The 11,395-nt window shown below is 39.8% G+C and overlaps 1 pseudogene; it reads left to right on the plus strand.

The window, feature by feature from the left end:
- The first annotated feature begins 1,736 nt into the window (after positions 1-1,736).
- On the plus strand, positions 1,737-2,611 carry LOC102533243 (large ribosomal subunit protein uL18-like; annotated as a pseudogene).
- Positions 2,612-11,395: the final 8,784 nt, after the last annotated feature.

The following is an 11,395-nucleotide window of genomic DNA, read 5'->3' on the forward strand; positions in this document are numbered from 1 at the left end:
GGCTTCTGCTTTGCTGCACCAGCTCTGCAGGAAACAGGGGAGCACAGAAAACCAGATGCTAACTTAACTTACCTTGCCTGTGACAGATTATTGAAAATATTTCAGGAAGAAGAACGAATGAGGATCAGGTATCACATTATCGAACTCTGATTGTTGCAGAAAAGTGTGTTACACCTTGGTGTTACAGCTCAGTTGGGACAGCAACCTGGTTCCCAGCGAGAGACCAAGCAGCACTCGGACAGTTGGAGAACTCAGGTTCCTTACGCCAGCAACCCAAGGGAAGTTAACACTCCAAGATCTAGACCCCGTTTGCAGGCTTACACAGGCTTTTTATAGGCTGTCAGTTTACACTTCGCAACATCATATGCAAATAAGGTATAACAAAAGTTGACTAATTAGGAACAAGCTTTGTAGAAATGGACCAATCAGGAGGGAGAGAAATAACCAATCAGGAGTGAGGGAAACGGACCAATCAGGAGTGAAAGAAATAACCAATCAGGAGTGAGCACCATGCAAATGAAGTACTACAAGTGGACCAATCAGAAGTTAGGGAACTGGACCAATCAGGAGTGAAGGAAATAACCAATCAGGAGTGAGCTCAGGGAACCAATAGAATTTTAGGGGTATGTTCCGAATTCCTAGAAGTAAGCCGTTTCAGAGGCAAGAAGTGAGATAGAGCTTCTGGGCCAGGGAACCGGATGGTGCTGGCAGGAGAGTAGTGGCCCTGCCTGGGGGTCCTGCCGGTCTTTTTTTATGGGGCTTCCCACCTCATGATGAAGTACCATGATATTTCGGGCACTGTGAGAGAGAGAGAGGGGTCATCTCAGCCTTAGTCATTCCTGTACCACCTTCATGGTTTTTTGTGTACTTTTTATTGTAGTTTTTACTTAATATTTATCTTTGAATCTACTAAAGTGATACTTTAATCTCACCCTAAGCAATAGCACCCATGAATTCAGGAGTTTGATATGCCAGCTATGTTTTTTTCTACCTGTAGAAAAATAATCTACTGTAGCTATAGAAAAGTAATCCATTGTAAAATAAATATTGGAAGTCTGTTGAAATTAAAAAATGTGTTCTCATACCTCCCAAACTTATCTCAGGTACTTCCAGTGGTAGACGAGCCATGCCCTGGGACACACCAGAGGAGATACGAGCCTGGATCTCACAGGGCGGCAGGAGAGTGTCAGCCATGGTGGGATTTGAGGGATTTTCCAATGTGTCCTTTAAAAGAGTCATATTTACATACGTGCATTACTATAATACCATAATTGTAATTGACCCCCCTACCAAATTAATCGAATCAGCAAACACTTGTATATTGACTCATCTTTGTAACTGGATAATGGAAGTAGGACAGCTGGGCTTTCTTCTGCCTCAAGTATGAGTTACTTTCTTAGTAGCAATTTTGTTTCAGGTTGAATACCTTTCCTTTTGAGCTCCTCCCTTCTAAATCTTATGAGTAAATGGGAATTAGGGAGCTCTGCAGAGATAAAGTACTACTTTCACAGGATGTAGAATCACTAACGTATGCAGATCTAGAAAAAAAAATTAGGCTTTGGAAAACCAAAATAATCACAAAGTAGGGACTAAACTTGGGCACCATTCCTGTTCCTGTTTTAAAGCTTCTTCTGGTAAAACTGAGTCTTTAAAACAAATGTGGCTTTTCCCCACTGGAGGAGTGCTGGGCCTGCAGCTCTGTGGGAAGACACAGGCTCAGGTCTCTATTCCACAGGATGGGGTTTATTAAAGCTGTCAAAAATAAAACCTACTTCAAGAAGTACCAAGTGAAACTTAGAAGAAGATGAGACGGTAAAACTGATTACTATGCTCAGAAATGACTGGTGATTCAAGATAAAAATGAGTACAACACACCCAAATCCAGGAGGATAGTTTGTGTAACCAACTATCATTTGTCGGATTGCTTATGCCCGTATAGAAGGATATGAGAGTTTGTGCAGCTTATGCTCACAAACCCCCAATGTATGGTGTGAAGTTTGGCCTGACAACGTATGCTGCAGCATATTGTTCTGGCCTGCTGCTAGCCCACAGGCTTCTCAATAGGTTTGGTGTGGACAAGATTTATGAAGGCCAGGTGGAGGTGACTGGAGATGAATACAATGTGGAAAGCACTGATGGTCAACCCGGTGCCTTTAGCTGCCATTTGGATGCAGGGCTTGCCAGAAATAGTACTGGAAATAAAATTTTGGGGGCACTGAAGGGAGCTGTAGATGGAGGCTTGTCTATCCCTCCCAGTACCAGACAATTCCTTGGTTATGATTCAGAAAGCAAAGAATTCAATGCTGAGGTGCACCACAAGCCCACCATGGGCAAAACAACTTACATGCATTGCCTGATTGGAGAACATGAGGATGCTTTCAAGAAACAGTTTTCTCACATAAAGAACAATGTAACTCTAGACATGATGAAGGAGATGTACAAGAAAGCTCTTGCTGCAATACAAGACAATCCAGTCTACAAGAAGCCTGAGAAAGAAGTTTAAAAGAAGAGGTGGAACCGTCCCAAAATGTCACTTGCCCAGAAGAAAGATCGAGTAGCCCAGAAGAAAGCACATGCCCTTTGAGCTCAGGAATGGGCTGATGAGAGTTAATAAGCCAAACCATCATTTTCTATGCAGATTTTTCGGATAAAGACAGAAATAAACTTATTGGCCAAGCAGCCAAAAAATAAAAATAAAATAAAATAAAATAAAATAAAATAAAATAAAATAAAATAAAATAAAATAAAATAAAATAAAATAAAATAAAATAAAATAAAATAAAATAAACGTGTTTACTAATACCAACAGCGCAGCATTTGTAATACCCTTTAGAAGCAATGCTGGCGGTTGTAATAAATTCTATATTTTAGGGTTAGTACTTATTCATTCAGTTTACCAAGAGCCAGTAAAAGAAAGCTTTGTTTATAAAATATCAGCAAATGTTGTGACCTGAGGGAAGACTATATTTCAAAGTGGGCTGGGAGTTTCACTGGGAACCCCTGTGGAGTGAGACTGCTGATCGACAGGGGGAGAGATCCCATCAGAAAGGGGCTGGAAAGAGAATATCTGTGTTTTCTCTTCCTACTGGGCATGAGGAGAGAAGGAGGAGGAAGAGGACCTCTGCTGTAAGGACTGGAAAATAGGGTTGGTGGTGTTTTGTTATGGCACAACTGAAGAGGAGAAGACACAAGAGAAAAAAAATTGGAAAAAAATTTTCCTGCAAGTTCAAGGAAAAGAAAGCTTTTTCATCAGCAATAAAAGGACAGGAAGAGTAACCAGGTATTAACTGTAGATCTGGACAGTGTTAGAGCTGAGTTCTAGGACTTCAAAACCAAGGCTAGTTCAGAGAGGTTTGTAAAGACACTTAAAAAACAAAAATCAGGCATCAGAAGCAGAAAGAATACACAACATTCTTCCCAGAGATGCTGCATTTAGTCAGCCAGTAATGCTGATTCATGGCTTCAGGGTGATGGGTTGGCAGGATGAGGGCGTTGTGAGACAGGCAAGGCCATCAGCACAAAGCCAGAGACCAAAGACAAAGGCTGAGAAGTCAGACATTGGTGTGAGGTCAATGTTACCTCTTTGAGAATGGAGATTGGAGGATTATAGGAGTGGCTGTTTCTGTGGCTTGGGTCATAGCAACCCTTAGATGATGGTAAAAGAAGGAAAATTGGAAATTTTAAGGATTTAAAACAATTCTTGTGAACTGTTATGGTAGAAACAGAGGCTACAAGGCAGAACAGATAAGGAGAAAGATGCTTTCCCCATGATCTCCAGAGGATTCAGAGAAATTAGAAGGCAATGGGGTTTCCATAGAAATTTGAAGCTTTTTTCTTCTAATTTTAGGGTAAACTTAAAAGAGCCCCTCTATTGATAGCTGGACTACATTTGGTAAACTGAAGACAATGAAGATGAAGTATAGACATTGTAGCCTCCAGGGGCCCCTTCCCCCTTCTCTTCCTCAAAGTGGTCACAGGAACACGCAATGTGACAAGTTGGTGGTGTGACAGAAAGCTCCTTAATAGCACAATAAGCACAATTCAGCAGTCATGTGCTTGGTGAGTTTGGTGAAGAAAGAAATGTGTCAGGATGACTATGTATGTGGGTAGGCAAGGTCCAAGAAAGTGTATCCTGGCATTATTTGTGTTAATAAGTTGCTGGAAAAACCCAAATGTCCATCAGCAAAAGAGAGGTTAAATAATTTACAATATATTCATGCAATGGAGTACTATACAGCTGTTAAAAAGGAGCAGATCTTTGTATCAGAGTTTGGCCAGGACATCAGAGGATGTCCTGTGTATTCCATGACTGATTCAGGATGGGCACATAGCCTGATCAGAGCCAGTGAGGGAATTTTCTTGGGAACCCTGGGAATCTTTATTCTTCACTGAATCTCATAGAAGATGTAGAATCTGGAACTGCTACAGGAATGTTCTCAGATGAAAGGGAACCTTACAAGAATTCTAACTGGTACTGAGACCTTAGTGAGGACAGTTTCAGAGGAATGAGTGGGAGGCAAATTGGAACAGATGGAAGAGTGAGGTGAGACTGGGCAGGGGAAGGGCAGTGGTCAAGAGAAGCCAACATTTAGAGATGTGTGGCTGTTGCAGGAAGTAGAGAGGTAGAGCAGTGGCTGGAAGGTGAGATGGAGAGCATTTTGCATGTGTTCCCCCCTCCCCCCCGCCCAGCAGGGAGATGCTACCATGTGTGCGACATTTATAGGAGACTCAGGGGAGGGGGAGAGTGGTAATGGGTGGTGTCGCATAGCACGTGTAAAGGGCTGGCCTTGGAGTGCAGAAGAGAATGACCAATGTCCTCTTGATGGCTTCTAATTCTCTTTGAAGTGTGAGGAGGGGTCATTTCTTTGTAGGGAAGACAGATCAGGCGACAGCACAGAAGATATAGAATAGCTTAGGTGGGAACAGGTGCAGAGCCCCCAGAGGAGCTGGATGGATTTCTGGGCAGTGTGGCTGAGATCGCAGGGCATGACTTCACAGGGCAGCTTTCTGTAGCAGCACTGCGCGCTGCAGGCGTGCTGATCACAGGAGATGGCCTCCCAGGGTTTCACGTTGACCAGGCAAATGCCTGGAGGAAGGGAGTGCACAGAAGTTGCAGTTACACATCTTCAAGAGTGACTGAGGAGAGGGTGAGGGTGGTTTATAGCTCAGTGGTAGAGTGTGTGCTTAGCATGCATGAGGTCCTATGTTCAACCCCCAGAACCTCCACTAACAACAACAACAACAACAACAAAAGAATAAAAATAAATTTAAGACATAAATACAATGAAAAAATAATGAGTGATTGATGGTGGTGAGATCAAGAAGCATGTGAAGTTAGGAGGTTCCCCAATCATTTGAGGATAGCTCTCTCCTCCCCTATAGAGTTTCATTCTCCTCTCCCTTTGGCAGCTTTTACCCATTTCTCTCTCAGGTTTGGCTTGTTAGAAGCTGCTTGGCCAGTTAGAAACCTGGAACCTCTGCCCAATTCTGCCCCCACTGGTGAGCTGCCGAAGGTGGTACTTTCTGCCAGTAAAGTGGGGTTTTTTTCTTTCTGTTTGGATGAGATTCAGTCCTCTGTCAAACATTATAAAAACTGGTCTGCAGGACAGATGGCATTTTCAGAGCAGTTGAGAATCCTGTCTCAATCTCTGGTTTTGATGAAAAAAAAAGAGCACCTAAGGCCTGAAGAAACGTGCATGCGGTACTGGTAGGACTCACTGGAAGGGACTTACGGAAACACTGCTTACGCGAAGCTTCCAGTCCTCGTGGCTCCTACTGTTGCATATATTCAGTAACAACAAACTCATCACCTACTCTCCTTTGAAATGTGAATAGGTTGTGTCCTCTGTTTTCAGGACCTACATGGTGAGGAGGAAGGAGAGGGGAACGAATCAGTAAGATATTTCAAAGAGTGAGCTAACCAAATCTATTAAATTAAAACTGTTCATGCTTTCATCTCAGCATCTTAACTTCTTCCCAGACACTCTCACAATGTAAAGATATATGCTCTAGAATGTCCTGCTGAAGGATTGTTGGCACATAATAAGGGGTATGATTGAGTAAATTAAGCAATGGACACACAAGGAAATACTACATGGCCTTTGAAAACAGTGAGATAGGTCTACATGTACTGACAACGAAGGTTCGTCAAGACATTCTGTTAAGTGACAAGATGCAAAATAGTATCACAGCAGGGATAATGATATGACTATTAGAATGTGTCTAAAGAATAAAAATTGAAGAAATGTACACAAAAATGTTAAAGACATTATTGGGAAAGTGGGTTATAATTTTCATTTTATGTTTTTCTATGTAATTTGAATTCTCTATAGTGAACAAACATTGTTTTTGCTTAATAATGGAACTATTGAACACAATTTCTCTGCTAAGCATGTTACATTCATTCATTATTGGCTCACACAATCACTAGGTGGTGGATATTACCTATTCTATAGATAAGAAGATTAGAAAAGTTAACCAGCCCAAGTTCACCAGGTTAGGAAAGATTTTTTTATCTAAAGAGATAGGCTTTTCAAAAGCTATGTAACGAAGTGAATAAATACAACCTTCCCAGGTTCAGCTTCTCTCTATTTAGAAGGTCACTTCTGGCTATTTTGGCTCTCTTTCATTTCCTCTGGGAAGTTATTCTCGTGACTCTATTAACCTTACTCTGTAGCATTTTGATGTGCTCTCTGCAGTGCCTTTGCCTAGGTGTTACCATTTGCACTTGTGTATGAGTCTATTTTTGTTCATCTGCATCTTTGATGATGAGCTCCTTGACAGACTTGACTCCTTGGAACTTCCATGAGGGCCTGTTTCCAAACCTGTTCAGTAGGTCTTAGGACTGAGTCCTCAGTGTAACATTTGCATTCGGTCAGTCCTTAATATTGCTGACCAACATTTCCAATGAATCAAGCAATTTTTTTCTTATGCAGGACTATATGTTTTCTCCACTGAATTATGTAAATGTCCCTCAGTCGAGTAGCTTCTGAATTAATAGATAATTCCAGTACAGTCATGTCTTCTCTTGATTTTTTTTCCCTCTTGATGTAGAAGAGATGTGAGTCATACAGAGTCACTAGAAGGCTTCTGAATGGAAAAGCTTGACAACCTTTGTGTTAAAAATATTAGTGGCAGAGAATTCCTCTATTTCTCTGCTTCAATGCTGACAGGACTAAATGCTGTTTACATTATAAAGGACTAAAGAAACAAGACTAGACTTCCAGCTACTTGATGACATGTGGCTGAGAAAAGAGCTTCAAGGTAACTGGTTATCATATTGATTCCAGATTACCTTCTTTGGTTTAAGTAGAGAGACAAACACATACCCTTACCCTAACGAGTGAATCAAATACAATTTTCATCTTGCTTCACAAATACCTGACTGTGTACCTTTAACACCTTTATTAACAGTAAAAATAACATTGTCTACATCCACAGCCAGCTGTTCTTTTGAGTAGTTTTACTCCTTGTACCTCAGCACTTGAATGACAAACTTTATCAGAGTGGAATATTTAATTCAAAAGGCTTGCATACAATTTGACTCACAGTGATACATACAATTGATTCACAGTGATCACTTTAGAAATCTAAAAGCTACTTGATAATACACAATTTAGGGTGAGAAAGAAGGCATTCCTTTTTTTTAAAATTAAATCTTTAAAAATTTGTAAATTTATTTCAAGTACACAGAATAGAAAATAATACAATGAATAACTATGCACTCAGGTGGGTTCCACAGTGTAATGGTCAGCACTCTGGACTCTGAATAACTATGCACTCATCACCCACTCTATCAAAATTTATTATTGTCATATTGAGTTTAAACTTAAAAAAAAAAGCCACAAATATAAAGCCCCTGTATGTTCCTCCTAAATCTCATTCATTTTTTTCCCCTTCCTACATAAACTCTATTCTGAATTTGGTGTTTATTATTCTCATGTTGTTATTCCTTTGCTCTATTTATAAATCCATAAACAATATGTAACATTGTTTGGTACTTTCAGTGGTGTATCACACACATCATCCTGCACCTGCGCTGTTTCGGCTGTTTATACATATAATTCGAGTTGTTGTACAGATTATATCCCATTATACCAAAGTGTATCTGTTATCCTGTGGATGGACTTCTGGTTGTTTTCAATGTTTTGCTACTACAAACAGTACTATTTACAGTTTTATACCTGTCTCCTCTTTCCACCTGCAGTAGTTCTTCATATGTTCATGTGCATACAATCATCTGGTAAATCTTGTTAAAATGCAGACTCTGACTCGGTAGGTTTGGGATAGGGCCTGAGATTCTGCATTTGTATTAAGTTCCCAGATGGTGCTGATGCTGGTGGTCCTAGGGCCACACTTAGAGGAGTAAGGGTCTTGCAGAGGAATGAAACTGCTAGGTTGTAGAGGATGTGCGTCTTCAATGTTACTTGATATAGCCAAACTGCTCTTTGAAGTGCTTATACCAACCGACACTCCTATCAAAAAACAACTCACAAGTCTTTACAATATTACATCTTTATTAACACCTGTTATTATAAGACTTTTAATTTTTGCCAATTCAATGGGCATGAAGTGGTGTTTCGTTATTAATTTGCATTTGATGAGTATTATTGAAGCTGGACCTCTTGAGTTTCTTCTGCAATAATTCTTAACATAAGCTAATATTATGGCAAAGAAAAGGTCTTCATTTGTTTCATACTTTAAAGCATCCTTCTTAAAAGACTCCCTCACATTCTTAAGGCTTTTAATTGTTCTTTTTTAAAAGTGCTAAAGACAAAAGTAGAAAGGCAGAACTGAAAGAATGGGGCTGGAAGGGAGTAAAGAGAAGCAAATACCATCAACTCAGCTGGAAGAATGTCATAGGCTATTTTGTGCCCTTTTCTCTGACTGAGGGTACGAGAAAAGGAATTGGAAGCTTATGGAGGGAGAGAGGGATAAGAGGTCTGTATCTTCTAAATAATTCATTTATCTTAAATCTTGGGTAATGAATTTCACTAAAGAAAATAATCTTGCTAAAATTAAGGCTTTGCCATCTAAAAACATTATGCTCCATCCCACAAATTACATGCTTATAAAGAAAAATGGAGATACATGTATTGCAAAAGTAATGCATGTGTATTGTAGAAAATGGTGATAACCAAAAAGAAAAAAATTCATAATCTAACTTAGCATATGGTTAAAAGCATGAGCCTCTAAATCTTGTGTTTGAATTCCAATTTAACCATTTTCTGGGTGAGCACTCTTGAATAGGTCATTTAATATCTATATATCTATATCTATATATCTTTATATTAACATTATCTATCTATCTATCTATCTATCTATCTATCTATCTATCTATCTATCTATCTATCTATCTATCTGCTTTCTCTCTTAGAAAATGAGGATTATAATAACATCACCTAGATCATAGGGGTGTGAGGATTAAATTAGCTAATAGATGTAAAGTACTTAGAACATCGATTGACACCTAGGAAAAACTCATTAAAACTAGAGCTACTCAAGGTGACAGCAAGATGGTAGAACAGGGAGCCCTCAACACACCTTCCACCATGGAGACACGGATTTAACAGCAATATATGGACCAACTGCCTATGTGAAAAACCTAGAACCCAGTTAAGAGGTTCCTGTGCTCCAGGCAAGTACAAAGCCAACCACGTGAAAGCCTAGTAGGAAAATTTGTGGCATTCTCTCTCACCAGAGCCCCTCCCCCTGGCACAATGTGGAGCAGTTAGAACACCTAATTCTCATAGAGTATAATGCATGGCTAACATCCTAACTTTTAGCTGGCCTGCCCACGGGACCAATTTCTATCTTGCCGGAATCCAGCATTGACAAGAACGAGGAGCTAGGTTGGGAGCTTGGCCTCTAAGAACAAAAGTGATCAAGTACCAGAGTCTGCAGTAACACAGACAGACACTAGGTGGCGCATACCACAGCACCAGAGAGGCCACAGTATCACAGACAGACATCAGGGGGAGCTCCTGGATAGAAATAGGCAAAACATTTAGATTACACTCAAGCCCAGAGAGGACACATTTCCTAGAAAAGGCTTGAGAGGTCTCCAGAATCTTTAGCAGGGCTGAATGGAGAATGTCTTCCCCAGTATGAAATCATACTGAAAAATCTGAGAGAGATAGCTTATTTTTCAAATGCCAAAATTCTAACAGAAGATAACAAGACATACAAAGAAAGAAGGAAACACAGCCCATTTAAAGAAACAAACTAAATCTTCTAAAACTGATCCTAAAGGAATGAAGACATATGAGTCACCAGACAAAAAATTCAAAATAACCATCATAAGGATACTCAATGATTTAAAAAAAAAAGCACATATAGACAACTAAATGAAGTCAGGAAAAGAATGCATGGGAAAAATGAGAATATCAACAAAGACAGAAACTATGAAGAAGAATCAAACAGAAATTCTGGAAATGAAAATAATAATTGAACTAAAAAATTCACTAGAGGGACTCAACATTGGACTTGATTAGCCAGGAATCAGTGAATTCAAAGATAGCACTTTCAAAATTACTGAGACAGAGGAGCAAAAAGAAGAAAAAAAAAAAAAAACACTGAAGAAAATGAAGAAAGCATAAAGGACTTATGGGATACCATCAAGCAGAACAACATATACATTATGGAAGTCAAAGAAAAGAAGGGGAAGAAAGAAAGGAGGAAGGAAGGAACAAAGGAGGGAAGGGAGGAAGGAAGGAAGGGAGGAAGGAAAGAAAAGGAAAGAAAAGAAAGGGGTAGAGACCCTATTTAAAGAAATATTGGCCCCAAACTTCCCAAATCTGAGAATGGAAATGGAAATACAAATTTATGAAGACTCAAAAACCTCCAACTAGGATAAATCTAAAGAGAATTACACCAAGACACATCATAATCAAACTGTCAAAAGTAACAAAGAGAATCTTGAAAGCAGAAAGAGAAAGTGACTTGTCATGTACAAGGGAGCTCCTACTAAATTACCAGAAGATTTTTCAGCAGAAACCTTGCAGGCTAGAAGGGAGTGGGAGGATATATTCAAAGTACTGAAAGAAAAAAGTGCTAACCCAAAATACTATATCCAGCAAAACCATCCTTTAAAAACAAAGGAGAAATTAAGACTTTCCCAGATAAACAAAAGCTGAAGGAAACTATTACCACTAGACCTACCTTGTGAGAAATGCTGATGGGCTCTTTCCCTCAGGGCAGGTAGCAGAGGTGGCAGCTATTGCAGCCAAGGCCAAGATTAAGGCTTGAGCCCTTTAGGCAAGAAGAAGGAGGAGTTGCCATGATGACCTGAAGGTGGAGCTCTCCCAGCTACATGTCTCCAAAGTGATAGGTTGTGCAGCATCCAAACTCTCTAAGATCTGAGTTGTTTGCAAATCCATTGCCTGTGTTCTCACCA

This window comes from Vicugna pacos, chromosome 7 (genome assembly GCF_048564905.1).
Source record: "Vicugna pacos chromosome 7, VicPac4, whole genome shotgun sequence".
NCBI classification, from domain to species: domain Eukaryota; kingdom Metazoa; phylum Chordata; class Mammalia; order Artiodactyla; family Camelidae; genus Vicugna; species Vicugna pacos.